Here is a 15,173-nt window from a genome sequence, read left to right as displayed (position 1 = left end):
TTCTCTCAGGTCGCTGGCCTGCGCCTATTTTCCTGTCTCTCATTGTTAGCATTTTATTGGTGGCAGGGATTCCCACTGTCATTGTTACCATCACAGCCCTCACTACAAAAGGAGTAGGTGAATAAGCATCTATAGGCTTAGACTCGGGCTTTTACTAAGGTCAACAACACATGGGTTTCCAGCTATGGAAGGGGGTTGTGCAGTTGACTGGGATTTGCCTCTGCCACCATATACTCAGGATCATTCTTCATACCAATTCATCATACCAATTATCTCACTTATATATAAAACTAAACAAACTTTAATTATAGGAACATAAGGAGATCCATATTCAGAGATAATTGTTTGGCTTTACATATATAGAAATGACGGCAGAAGAAGACCAAACAGCCCATCCAGCCTGCCCAGCAAGCCCCACACTTTTTTGTTTCTCATACTTATCTGTTTCTCTTGGCTCTTAGTAACCTTTTGGTTCTATTTCCCTTCCACCCCCACCATTAATGTAGAGAGCAGTGTTGGAACTGCATCTAAGTGAAATATCTAGCTTAATTAGTTAGGGGTAGTAACCGCCGCAATAAGCAAGCTACATGCTTATTTGTTTACCCAGACTATGTAATTCAGTCCCTGTTGGTTGTTGTCTGTATATAGATCCACTTTTCTTCATTCCCTCTGCTGTTGAAGCAGAGAGCTATGCTGGATATGCGTGAAGTATCTGTCTTTCTCCCCTGCCATTGAAGCAGAGAGCTATGCTGGATATGCGTGAAGTATCAGTCTTTCTCCCCTGCCGTTGAAGCAGAGAGCTATGCTGGATATGCGTGAAGTATCGGTCTTTCTCCCCTGCCATTGAAGCAGAGAGCTATGCTGGATATGCGTGAAGTATCAATCTTTCTCCCCTGCCGTTGACGCAGAGAGCTATGCTGGATATGCATTGAAAGTGAAGTATCAGGCTTATTTGGTTTGGGGTAGTAACCGTCATAACAGCAAGCTACTCCCCTCTTTTTTGTGAATGCAAATCCTTTTTTCCACATTTCCTCTTGCCGTTGAAGCTTAGAGCAATGTTGGAGTCGCATTAACCATGTGTATGTTTATTGAATAAGAGTATTATCTCCAGGTAGTAGCCATCATTCCCACGAGCCACCCACTCTTCATTCACGTCCTCTAGACTTTATGGATCCACAATGTTTATCCCATGCCCCTTTGAAGTCCTTCACAGTTCTGGTCTTCATCACTTCCTCCGGAAGGGCATTCCAGGCATCCACCACCCTCTCCGTGAAGAAATACTTCCTGACATTGGTTCTGAGTCTTCCTCCCTGGAGCTTCAAATTGTGACCTCTGGTTCTGTTGATTTTTTTTCCGAAGGAAAAGGTTTGTCATTGTCTTTGGATCATTAAAACCTTTCAAGTATCTGAAAGTCTGTATCATATCACCTCTGCTCCTCCTTTCCTCCAGGGTGTACATATTTAGATTATTCAATCTCTCCTCATAAGTCATTTGATGAAGACCCTCCACCTTTTTGGTCGCTCTTCTCTGGACCGCCTCCGTCTTGTCTCTGTCTCTTTGGAGATACGGTCTCCAGAACTGAACACAGTACTCCAGGTGAGGCCTCACCAAGGACCTGTACACGGGGATTATAACTTCCCTTTTCTTACTCGATATTTCTCTCTCTATGCAGCCCAAAATTCTTCTGGCTTTAGCTATCGCCTTGTCACATTGTTTCGCCGACTTCACAGGTGCAGCAGCTGAATAGATGATTTTCCCATGCTGGCCCCTTTAAGGAAGGCTCCTCCCCGCGCGCGCGCGTCAGGGGGTGGGGCCAGCCGCGCCAAGCCGTCGACGTCTCTCCCGAGGAGGGAGAGACACGCTGAAGGGCCTGCAGGCCCGGGGAACCTCCAAAATGGCCCGGGCCACCCCCAAGGTAGGTGGAGGCACCGGGGCACGGCCCGGGACTGCAACAGTACCCCCTCTCCTATGCCCCCTCCCTGGAGGCCGGGGTTTACTAGGGTGGTCGAAATGAAACTGGTGGAGGAGATTCTTGTCCAGAATATTGGAGGATGGCTCCCAGGAATTCTCTTCAGGACCATACCCCTCCCATGAGAGTAGGTATTCCCACCGGCGACGATGAAATCGGACGTCCAAAACCTCCTTCACCATATAAACGCCGTCTGCTTCAGCTTCGGTGGTGGTAGGTGCTGGGGTTTTGGCATGGAATGAGGAAAGCACCAACGGTTTAAGCAAGGATACGTGAAATACGTTATGTATCCGCAGCGTAGAAGGTAAACGTAGGCAGTAGGATACTGCCCCTACCCGCTCCAAAACTGTGAATGGGCCCACAAACTTGGGAGCTAAGCGCATGGATGGGAGCCATAGGTGAAGATTCTTGGTACTTAACCAAACTTTACTGCCAGGGATGAAGACCGGAGCCGGCCGTCTGCGGCGGTCGGCATACTTTTTCGCTTTAGCCGAGGCAAGTTGGAGCTTCTTTTGAGTGGAAGTCCACAATGAGTGTAGCTGTTGGGCGGTGAGCTGGGCTGTCGGAGAGGAGACTGATAGAGGCAATGGTAGAGGAGGCCGAGGGATCTTTCCATAAACCAGTTGAAACGGGGACTGGCCGGTAGCTGAATGTTTATGACGATTATAGGAGAATTCGGCCCAAGGGAGGAGGGTGACCCAATCATCTTGCAAGTCCCCAACAAATGCTCGAAGAAAGGCCTTCAATGTCCGATTGGTCCGCTCGACCTGGCCATTGGCCTGTGGGTGGAAAGCTGTAGTAAGGTCCAAGCGTACCCCAAATTTCCTGCACAAGGATCTCCAGTACATAGCCGTAAACTGCGGCCCACGGTCGGAGGAAATATGCGATGGTAAACCATGTAAACGAAATACATGCTGGGTAAAGAGGTTGGCCAGTTCTAGCGCCGAGGGTAGCTTGGTGAGGGGCACAAAGTGAGCCATCTTAGAAAAACGGTCGACCGTAACCCAGATCACAGTCTTCCCATCAGAAACAGGCAAATCCACAATGAAGTCGGTGGAGATGTGCGTCCACGGTTCCGTAGGAGTGGGCAGCGGCTGCAAAAGTCCCCAGGGGCATCCAGGAAACGGCTTGTGTTGAGCACAGTTGGGACACGACTGGACATACTGTCGCACATCCTCCTTCACTCGAGGCCACCAGTAAAATTCGGTCAGGAGTTCCAGAGTCCGGTGAATCCCTGGATGTCCGGTGGTCAGCGAATCGTGAGCCCAGGCTAAGACCTTCCTTCGAGACCGTGTCAGAACCACCGTCTTACCCACTGGGACCACTTCAGCAGCTGCCATCAAGACCCTGGCGGGATCCAGGATGTATTGAGCTGGGTTAGGTGCATCTTCAGGTTCGGATGTCCGAGAGAGCGCGTCTGCTCGGATGTTCTTTGCTGCTGGTCGGTATCGAAGGGAAAAGTTGAAACGACTGAAAAAGAGAGCCCAACTTGCCTGCCGCGGATTGAGGCGTTGAGCCCGACACAAGTACTCGAGATTTTTGTGATCGGTGTAAACGATGACCGAATGCTGCGCTCCCTCCAGCCACTGACGCCACTCCTCGAAAGCCAGCTTAATTGCCAGTAGCTCCTTGTCTCCAATGCCATAGTCTCCAATGCCATAGTCTCCAATTGCCAGTAGCTCCTTGTCTCAAATGCCATAGTTCCTCTCAGCTGAGGAAAATTTACGGGTGGGAGGGAGAAAAAAGGGGGGGGGGAAGATTAAAAAAAAATGGATAAACTGCGTAGCTTGCTGGGCAGACTGGATGGGCCGTTTGGTCTTCTTCTGCCGTCATTTCTATGTTTCTATGTAAGTAGAATGAACAGGGCAGAAGCTTACCCTTGGTCGACAGCTGGCTTAGAACTGCCCCCACAGCTGTATCCGAAGCATCCACCTCGACAATGAACTGACGCTGGGGATCAGGATGGTGTAGGCAGGTGTCCTAGAGGAATGCTTCTTTTAAGTCAAGAAAGGCTTGTATCGCCGTAGTCGGCCAATTTTTGGCATTGACCCCCTTCTTGGTGAGCGCAGTTAGAGGAGCCACCTTCTGAGAATAATGCGGAATGAATTGTCGGTAACAGTTGGCGAACCCCAGGAATCATTGGAGGGCTTTCACCCCCTGGGGTTCTGGCCAGTTCTTGATTGCAGCAACCTTCTCGGGGTCCATTAGAAAACCGGTGGATGACATAATATACCCTAAAAAGGGTAATGATTCTTGCTCGAACATACATTTCTCTAACTTAGCGTAAAGTTTGTTCTCTCGAAGCTTAAGCAGTACCTGCCGGACATGTTGGCGGTGCGTTTCTAGGTCCTTAGAGTAAATAAGGACGTCATCAAGGTAGACAATGACTGAAGAGTGTAACATGTCTCGAAAAACCTCATTCATAAGGTTTTGGAAGACCGCCGGAGCATTACACAGACCAAAAGGCATAACCAGGTATTCATAATGTCCGTCCCTCGTATTAAAGGTGGTCTTCCATTCGTCACCAGGACGAATCCTGACCAGATTATAGGCTCCCCTCAGGTCCAATTTAGTAAAAAACTTGGCCCCCTGTAGCCGGTCCAGGAGCTCTGGAATCAAAGGCAGAGGATAATGATCTCGCCGAGTGATGCTGTTTAGGCCGCGGTAATCGATGCATGGGCGGAGGGACCCATTTTTCTTGGCTATGAAGAAGAAGCCGGCCCCTGCCGGAGATTTAGATGGCCGAATGAATCCTCGCTCCAAGTTCTCCCGGATGTAAGTAGACATGGCTTGAGTCTCTGGAAGGGATAATGGATAAACCCGACCTCTCGGCGGAGTGGCACCAGGCAAGAGGTTAATTGCGCAGTTGAAAGGACGATGCTCTGGAAGAATTTCAGCTTTCTCTTTGGAAAACATCATGGAAGTCTCGGTACTGAAGAGGTAATGCCAGAGGGGTAGTCATCAGAGCCAGGGGAGCGCAGGGTAACTCCATCAAACAGGTATTAAAGCAGGCAGGACCCCAAGAGGCCAACTGGAGCGAATCCCATGCAATGACTGGGGAATGTTTCCGGAGCCAGGGTAACCCCAAGATAATCGGATGCATGGATTCTTCTAAGATGAGGAAGGAGATCTCCTCCTGGTGCAGAACGCCTGTACGTAAGACGAGAGGTGAGGTACGTGTGGCAATGGTACCTGGAAGAATTCTCCCCTGAATGGAGGATATCCAGAGTGGAGATTCTTGGGGTTGTACCCCAATCTGGAGTTGATGCACAAGCTCCTGGAGGATGAAACTCTCCCCGGCTCCTGATTCGATCAAGGCTTGGGTCTCGAACTCTCCGTCCGGGAGTAGCAGAGTTACTGGAACAAAGCATGGGGAGTCAGCAGTGGCATGACCTAGGGTTAGCTTCCCCACCGTCCCTAGGTCTGAGTGTTTCCCGGACGCTGGCTGCAATGGGCAAGGAAGTGGCCCTTTCCACCACAGTACAGGCAGAGACCTAGTGACCGACGTCTTCTTCTCTTCTCCTGGGAGAGAGGACCTCGCCCCACCTGCATGGGTTCGACATCTTGGGGCCTTGAAGAAGCTAGAGGTGAATTCCCATGGAGCACGGACATGGTTCCAGAAGTATTGGCTGTATGGGGTGTTCTCCTTTCCCAAAATCGACGCTGTAAGCGGCGGTCCACTCGACCTGCTAATTCAATCAGTCCATTCAGATCATCGGGGAGATTTCGGCCTGCCAACTCATCTTGTAATCTTGAAGAGAGGCTCTCCAGAAATAGACTATGTAAGCTGTCACTTCCCCAATTTAATTCGGCAGCGAGGGTTTGAAAGTCCATAGCATGATCAGCTAAGGGCCGGTTGCCCTGCCGTAGTTGCAGCAGTTCAGAAGCAGCGGTAGGTTTACGGGCGGCCTCATCAAAGATCTGCCTAAATGCTGAAACAAAGTGCACCAGATTGTTGAAACGAGGATCCTGGCGTTCCAGAAGGTTGGACGCCCAGGCCAAAGGTCTCCCATCCAGAAGGGAAATAATAAAACTGGTCTTGATTCGGTCAGTTGGGAACTGAAGCGTGAGAAGATCGAACCGGATATAGCACTGGTTCAAGAAACCTCGGCAAAGTTTCATATCTCCGGAGAATCATGACGGCACTGGCATCTGGATAGGTGCGGAAGCAGCAGCAGAGGCCCTGGCTACGGGTGCGTTGGAACTGGCAGCAGCGGTTCCAGTCACACGGTTGGCTAAGGCTTGTACGGTGGCCGTCAGAGTGTCCAGGCATGCTTGCTGTTGTTGCAGCCTCTGGGCTATGCCGGGAATGGCCTTCAGGCCTGCAAGAACCGCCGGGTCCATGGCCTTGCAAACTGTTATGTTCGTGGACCCTTGGGCTGGTTGGAACAGAAGATGGAGTACTGTGGAGGTCCACAGCGAATATCCCAACCAGGAGGTGGTTCGGAAGCTCGGTGCTGGCTGACGCTCTGGTCTATGGTGAAGTCTTTGACGACCAAGGACGAGATCCTCACTGGACGGATGGACGGTGTTGGACCGAAGAGGAAGAAGATTCTTCGCCCTGGAGACCGGTACTCCCCCGGGAGGAGCCCTTAGGAGTCCAGCCGCTGGGACTTCAGGAGATTCACCCTGGAAGCCAAAATCCCCCCAGGAGGAGCCCGTAGGGACACGGCCGCTGGGACTTAGGCGACTTCCTGAGGATGCGGGTGGTCCGGATGCAGGCGCCTCCTGCAGGTCGTGGTTCCGGACGGCTGGCGCCTCCAGCAGGTCGTGGGAAATCCAGAAGTCAGTCCAGGAGTTGGAGTCCAAGGATGGTCCGCAGCCAGTCCAGGGGTCGGTATCCAGAGAGCGGTCCGCAGCCAGTCTAGGGTCAGAGCCAGAAGAATGATCCAAAGCCAGTCCAGGGGTCAGAGCCAGAAGAACGATCCGAAGCCAGTCCAGGGGTCAGAGCCAGAAGAACAATCCGAAGCCAGTCCAGGGGTCAGAGCCAGAAGAATCAACAGCGGAGGGCAGAAGCAGGACAAAGACAACCAAGACCACAGCAGCACAAACCAACTCCAGGAACCTTGTTGCAAGGCACTGGAGTGAAGTAGATGCAGGGTACATATACCCTGAAGGCGTCTGACATCATCCACAGGTGCAGCAGCTGAACAGATGATTTTCCCGCGCTGGCCCCTTTAAGGAAGGCTCCTCCCCGTGCGCATGCGTCAGAGGGGCGAAGCCAGCCGCGCCGAGCCGTCGACGTCTCTCCCGAGGAGGGAGAGACACGCTGAAGGGCCTGCAGGCCCGGGGAACCTCCGAAACGGCCCGGGCCGCCCCCGAGGTAGGTGGACGGACCGGGGCATGGCCCGGGACCGCAACACAACCAGTTTGCAATCCAGGCCACCACCTCGTCACTTACTCCTAAGCTTCTCATTTTATTCACCAATCTCCTATGCGGGACCATATCAAAAGCTTTGCTGAAATCCAAGTAGATGACATCGAGTGCTCTTCCTTGATCCAATTCCTTGGTTACCCAGTCAAAAAAGTCAATCAGGTTTGCCTGACATGATCTTCCCCTGGTGAATCCATGCTGCCTCTGGTCCAGCAATTCTCCCGACTGTAGATAGTTCACTGTTATCTCTTTCAATGGTGACTCCATTACTTTTCCCACCACCGAAGTGAGGCTAACTGGTCTGTAGTTACCAGCCTCTTCTCTGTTCCCACTCTTGTGAAGCAGGACCACCACAGCTCTTCTCCAATCACTCGGCACCACTCCCGTTTCTAGGGATCTATTTAACAGGTCACACAGCGGACCTGCCAGCACATCTCTGAGCTCCCTCAGTATCCTGGGATGAACCTCATCAGGCCCCATGGCTTTGTCCACTTTCAGTTTCCCCAGCTCTTCCCATACATTCTCTACTGTAAATGGAGTTACATCTACTCCACTCCCCTCCAGTTTCTTGTTAACTAGCGACTGTCCTTCTCCAGGGTTCTCTTTAGTGAACACAGAACTGAAGTATTCTTTTAATATTTCTGCCATTTCTTTGTTTCTCTCCACACATTGATCCTTTCCACCTTTCAGTTTCACTATACCACTTTGAACTTTTCTCTTTTTACTGATATATCTGAAAAATGTTTTGTCAACTCTCTTTACGTCCTTGGCAATCCTCTCTTCTGCTTGACTTTTTGCTGCCTTGATTAATTTCTTCATCTCCCTCAGTTCTACCAGATATTCTTCTTTGTGCTCCTCCCTTTGGGATCTTTTATATTTCTTGAACGTTGTTCTTTTGGCCTTTATTTTGTCAGCCACCTCCTTTGAGAACCAGATAGTTTCCATTTTGCTTTTGCTTTTCTTTACTTTTCTAACATATAGATTAGTTGCCTTGGTAACTGCTCCTTTTAGATTGGTCCTCTGTTGATCCACATCTCTCTTGTTCTCCCAACCTTTTAGTTCTTCCTCCAGGTACTTCCCCATTTCATCAAAGTCCGTGTTTTTGAACTGCAAATCTCGGGTCTTTGTGCTTCTTTTCCTTATCCTTTTTGTGATATTAAACCATACCATTTGATGATCACTGCTGCTGAGGTGGGTGCCCACCTGGACATCAGAGACATTATCTCCATTAGTGAGCACTAAGTTGAGTATAGCTCCTTCTCTTGTGGGTTCCATTACCATTTGTTTGAACAAAGCTACATTGCAGGACATTCACTATTTCTCTACTATTATTAGATTCTGCAGATGGAATTCTCCAGTATACATCTGGCATATTAAAGTCTCCAACGATCACCACTTCTCCCTTCTTTCCTATCTTTTGGATGTCTTCAACCAGATCGCTGTCCAGCTCTTCCTTTTGGTTTGAAGGCCTGTAAACCACTCCAATAAAGATGGATGCCCCATCTTTAGAAGGACAAATGTCAGAATTTTAAATCCCCACTGGCTGACCTCTTCCAAATTATTCAGCTAACTACTTAGCCAGATAAAACTTAGCTGGATAACTTGGAAATGTATCAAGGGTGTTTCAGGATGGAGTTAAGTTAGTCAGATAAGTTATCCAGCCTACTCTAGTCCTGCAGTAGAGAAGACTTAAAATTAGCCAGATGAACATATCTGGCTATCTTTAAAATAGTTGGATATATTCAGTGTTACGATTGCCACCCGCAGGAGGCCCACGGTGCGGCCCTCTCACCTTCCCAGATGGACCTAAATGCTCAGCTCTCCGTCGTTGGTGGCAGTCGGCCACCGGCTCCGACCTTGGGCCCCTGCCAGTGTCCCTGACTCTGCCTTGCTACCCGGGACCTCCAGCCAGGATTCTTCCTCCAAGCAGGTCTTTCTGCTTGCTCCGCAGAGAGATGCCACCGGCGCCGCGTCCCTTCCTAGGCGCACGCATGCAATTCTGATGCTTTTAAAGGGCCTGCGGTGGGAACCTGGCCACAGACCCAGATGCTGACATCATCATCCTCAGCGTACTTAAGTTCTTGCAGTGCTCCTAAGCGTTGCCTTTGCAACAGGTCTCCTCAGTTCCCTGTTGATCGAGTGCTCGTTGCTTCTAGAGATTCGTCTCTGCCCTGTGTTCCTGATTCCTCGTTCCTGGTTCCTGCCTCCTCATTCCTACCTTGATTCCTTGCCTCTTATTGACTTCATAGACTTTGACCCAGCTTTGCCTTACTCTGCCTTTCGGATTGATTTCACAAACTTTGATCCTGCTTTGCCTGACTCTGCCTTTCGGATTGACTTCACGGACTCTGACCTCACCTGCCCTCTCCAAGCCTGACCTCTTCTGCGTCCGACCTCGCCTGCCTTCTCCAAGCCTGACCTCTGCTATGTCTGACCTCGCCTGCCTTCTCCATGCCCTGACCATTGCTACGGATAACCTTACTATAGACTCTTTCTTCAGTTCTTAATCATACTAGCAACTAGGTCTATCTGGCAAGCTGCAAGTGCAGAAGCAACTAGAAGACCTAACAGAAATGCATGCGCTCACATAAAAGCAAATTTTAAAAGCCCTACATGCACCAAAGCTGGGAGATATGCACGTGACTGGGCTGTGCGCATGTCACGCAGATTTTAAGAGGTCCGCAGCCACACACGAATCTCCTGGCTTGCGGATAAAAAAGGTTAGGCGAAAAAGGAGTGGGACGGGGCGGGGTCCGTGCAGGGCATGGGTGGGGCATGGCCAGGCCGGGACTACACCCATGAAGTCAGTTACATGCACTACCGTGTGCTGGGATCCCACAACCATGTAACTTGCTTCTGCTATGGACAGCATGTAAGTAGTAAGATAATAAAAAAAAAGGGTAGTCAGCGGGGTTTTAGGGGTCGGGGCTAATAGGGTAAAAGGGAAGCAAGTTAGGTAGAGTGTTTATGAAGTCTGCTTCTTTATTGGGGTGAACTGGGAAGGATCTGGGAAAAAGGCCTATTGCGTCACCATGCATACCTACTAAAATCCCCCCCCCCCCCTTTTACGCGCTCGAGACGGAATTCGAACGCACATGCTTATGGGTAGCAAATTTTATGACATGCGCGCATAGATGCACGCATGTTATAAAATCGCCACGTCCATGTGCGAACGCTGGCAAACGTGTACACATTTGCGCACGCTCATCAGTTTAAATTTACTGTCATAGCTGGTGCTATCTGGAAGGCTGTGCAAGAGACCTAGGAGGATGAAGGTTCCAATAATGATCACACTACTATTGCTGGCTATTTAGAAGTCATTTTGCAGTGGCCTGCATAAATTACACAAATTGTCAAAGCAAATTTACATGCATATACTACCCACACATAATTACACCTGCTTTTTAGTGCAGTAAGTTTTGCATGAAAATGTACATGTGGAGTTTTTAAAAATCAAAATCTATGCATATAAATGAAAAGTCTGTTCAGACCCTACCATTTGGAATGCCTAACCTGAATGCAAGCTAAAGGATATTTTTAATATTTTCTTTTATTTTGTTTCATTTGTTATGTCATTTCATTTATTTCCTTTAAAGTTAAAGTCAATGAGGGAAGCAATGCATCCTACTTTGGCTTTTAACATAAAGGTTTCCTGTCCACATTTAATGAGACTTGTAAACAGGCATCTGCAGCAGAGAGAAAATCCAAGACACCAACAGTGGTGAAAAAGGGCAACAAAAGAGTCATGAACAGTCCATGACACCTTAAGAGGGGCAGAGCTACAGAAACCCTGGTGAGAATACTCCAAGGCACCATGAGTGGCATTAACACACCAGGGCACAGAGAGAGGAGCAAAGAAGCACAAACAATGTCATAAAGACCACAAGGCACAAAGAAAGAAGCAATTGGTGCCAACAACAGCAGTATGAAGACCCCGATGTATCAAAAAAAGAGACATGAGCACCAAGAAAGGGAAATCATGGCACATCAAAAAGCACCCAGAGACAAGCAAAATCACCAAACACAGTGGCATGAAGAATGAAAGCACCAAAAGAAAGGCAAAAGGCACCAACAATAGTGGCATAGACACTCCAAAGCATAGATAGAGAGATGGCAGTAAGCACAGTGGCATCAAAACTCCAAGATACTGTATTAGAGGTAAGGCATCAAGAGGAGTGGCATTAAGGTGCTTAACTAAGAAAGGGGCAAGAAGAGCAAGCAGGGCAGCAACAGTGGCCAACAACACAGGAAGGCACTGAACCAGAAGAGAGGCAGGGTATGAAACGTAGACTGGTGGCAGCAGCAAGACTGGCAACTGGCAACATCGCAGCAAGATATTGAGGTCAAAATACGTGAGCATTGGTTTGGTGTAGCTGTGCATTCAGTTCTCCTGCCACTCATAAGGAAATTCAGGGAATCCGATATAAGGGAGGTTGATCTTAAGAAAGAACAACTTTTCTACCAATTGTGGTTCCAGACATTAATGATGTGGACTCCCTATCTACATACCTGAGTACTTAAATTTAGGCATCTATTTTTACTAGGCACCTAGATTTAGGTGCTTAAAAAGTGAATGGGCCCAAGGGAATAAAGTAGGACACTCAGCACTGATTTCTAGTGCTTGGTGCCTAACTAAGGTGAGCAAATACACATCTAAATTTAGGTGCCTATTTTCATCCACTTTTAGGTGCCTAAATTTAAGTGCAAAGGATTTTTTGAATATTGGTCTCACAGTTAACCCTACTCCCTTGGCAAGATAAACATTTTCTTTATTTAGCTAATGCCTTTTCTTTGGCAGCTCACTGTTAGTTACATTCAGATACTTTAGGTATTTTCTCTGTCCTGCATTGCTTACAATCTAAGGAGGTCATTTACTTTACTAAGCATTTTTCAAATAGACACAGAATGGGAGAAAATCCTTAGTAAATCAGGCCCTATGTTTGTACATGAGGCAAAGGAGTGGGTAGTGGCTTGCCCAAAGTCACAAGGAACAGCAATAGGAAATTGATCCCTGGGTGCACTGGTTTTTAACCTGCTACTCTAACCACTAGGCTATTCTTCCATGCCTCCCATGACTTTCAGTTGATTTTAGCTATTCTTTCTGGGTGGCTTAACTTTCTGTCTTTCCATCTGTCTTAATTCTCCTAAGACAGTCTCTCAGAGGTCCATATTCAAAAGCCATTTAGATGGATAACTAAGTTATTTAGTTAAATGGAAGATTTCAGATGCTCAGCCCCTTATCCAGAAAAGTTTAAGTACTTATGCTTTCTATGCTGAGTCTGACAGATTCAGCACTGGCGTGCTGGGAGCAGGTAAGATAATACCTCACTCCCGGCAGGGATTTGGGGTTAGGATTTGTAAGTATGTGGACCCTTTGGCCGAGGCAAGAGGTGGTACCGCCCAGGGGAGGAACCCCAGTGAGCCTCGCCGTCAGGAGGAGGAATCTCGGCTGCGGAATGTAGTACAGCAGAAGTAGAGAGTAGATGGAAAGAGTGACCCCTGGAGGCAGGTCACGGGGTGATAGCACAGAAGCTGGTGATAGACTCAACTTCGAGGACAGGAGTTAGGCAAGGAATACAGCACCCCCGAGGAGCGGGGGTGCCGAGTGACAGCTACAGTCACTTATGTTTACATGGGGTCCGTAGAGATGTTACACAAGAGGGTTCCTCGGTGGGAGGTCACGGTAGTGGTCCGCAGAGCGGGGTACACTGGTGAGGGTTCCTCTGAAGATATCACGACACGGGTCTGTCAAGCAGGGTGGATCTGGAAGGGCTCCTCATGGCAATGGTCCACAGAGCAGGGTACACCAGAGAGGATCCCAACATGGATATCACAATCTACGTCCGCAGTGTGGTTACTCACAGCAACAGGAGACAAGGAAGTAGTTCCATAAGAACCTCGGAAAGCAAGGCAGGCAGGAGATCGGATAGCCGAGAGATGAGGAGGGGCCCCCGAGTAGCGGGTACTCAATAGTCTCACACCACGGAAGCTGAAACTGGAACAAGTGCTGAGTGAGAGTAGGTAGATTCAGCAGGATGAACTTGTTGCCAAGTTGTCAGCTGTCTGGGCCGGCGAGCTTAAATATCGGAGAAGAGTGACATCATCTGCTGGGGAAGCCCTCGAGGTTCCCGCCATGATATGCTTAAAGCAGGTCAAGAAGCGTGCGCCTAGGGAACCCCAAGGGTAAGATGGTGGTCGGCAGCATCCATGCTGCTCAGGCGGGCCCGGGAACGGAGGCCGGAGGGCCGGTGGTAGCTGGCAGAGGCTGCTAGTTCACCCAATGGAGCCAAGGTAGCAAAAAAGGAGGTGAGCAACAGCAGTTGCAGCCGTCTTCGGCCACGGAGTGTAACATTTGGAGATTTGGGGGTGATAGAGAAGGGGGTCCAGAGAGGTTCAGGGGGGTAGGGGTGGTGCAAGTGAGAACTGACCAACTATAAAACCATGGGTGGGTGGGAAATTATTGACATCGGTAACGGGATTGACAGGTCGGCCCATGTAATGATACATAGAGGGTTTTGCGGGGGTGGGAAATGCAAGGTCAACAGGGTCTCATCTCTATTTTGGAGAGGATAAGAAGCAAAATGGGCCACAAGCAATTTAAATATAGAGTAATGTTTTTCTATTTTACATATCTCTACTTAACTGGATATCTTTGAAGATATCTGGGTAAGTAGCTAGTTATCCAGCCACATGAGCGGGCTAACTTTAAAATCTAACATAGGTTAGGTTTTGAAGTTATCTGGCTACATGTAACTGGATAACTTTAGGCTAGTATACTCAGCAGGACATTTATTCCGTTGAATATTTGGGATGTGCATTTGTTTAAAACAAAGTGCAAAACTCAATGAATAAGGTTAATTCATTTCATTTGGGGCACCAAACCAATTGGGGGCCACCCAGAATGAAACAAACCTTATTCATTTGTTTTATTTTAAAGTAATGCATTGGACCTAGGTCTAGGCCTGAAGCCGGGCTTTGTCTAGGGCTTAGGCCAAGGCCCAAAGCAGAGGCCGAGGCATATTTATTTATTTATTTACTTAGATACCGTCGTTCATAATTATATTACAATGGTTTACAAAGGCCTAAAACAAAATTCAAAGAAATGCATTGCAGTAACAAATTTAAGAAGACTTTAAAATAAATACAAAAAACAGGTATTAAATGAAAAGTTTAAACAATCCATAATACAAGTAAAAATGTAGAGAGATGAAGTTAGTGGCCCGTTTGGAGATTATCTGAATAGGCTTGCTCGAAGAGCCAGGTCTTTAAGCCTTTCTTAAATTTTTTAGACTCTGTCTCCAATCTTAGAAGTGCCGGCATGGTGTTCCACAAACTTGGGCCTGCGATTGAATTAACTCTATCTCTAACTATTTATTTTTCATTTATTTCATAATGTTTATATACCACCTTTACAATTCAAAGAATTAATCAAAACGGTTTACAATAAACATACATAAAATAACATAAAAACAACATAAAGGCTAAGTGAGCTGTGCTTATTGGAGGAACATAAAGAAGCCCTTTGTTAGCTGATCTCAAAGCTCAGTGTGCAGGCGGATTGAAACATTTAACCAATCAGTTTTTTGTCCGTAGATGGCTTTATGCAGAATACAGCAAATTTTATATGCTATTCTCTGGGTTATCGGGAGCCAATGAAGATTTATCAAAATTGGGGTGATGTGTTCACATTTATTGCAATTGGTTAGGACTCTCGCCTCAGAGTTCTGCAGTACTTGGAAAGGACATAAAGATGATTGGGGCAGGCCTAGTAATAAAGAATTACAATAGTCAAGCGAAGAAAATATGAGCGCTTGTAACACTGAACGTAAA

This window comes from Rhinatrema bivittatum, chromosome 2, assembly GCF_901001135.1.
Source record: "Rhinatrema bivittatum chromosome 2, aRhiBiv1.1, whole genome shotgun sequence".
In the NCBI taxonomy this organism is placed as follows: Eukaryota; Metazoa; Chordata; class Amphibia; order Gymnophiona; family Rhinatrematidae; genus Rhinatrema; species Rhinatrema bivittatum.
The sequence above is the reverse complement of the archived record's forward strand: the minus strand, read 5'-3'. Positions refer to the sequence as shown.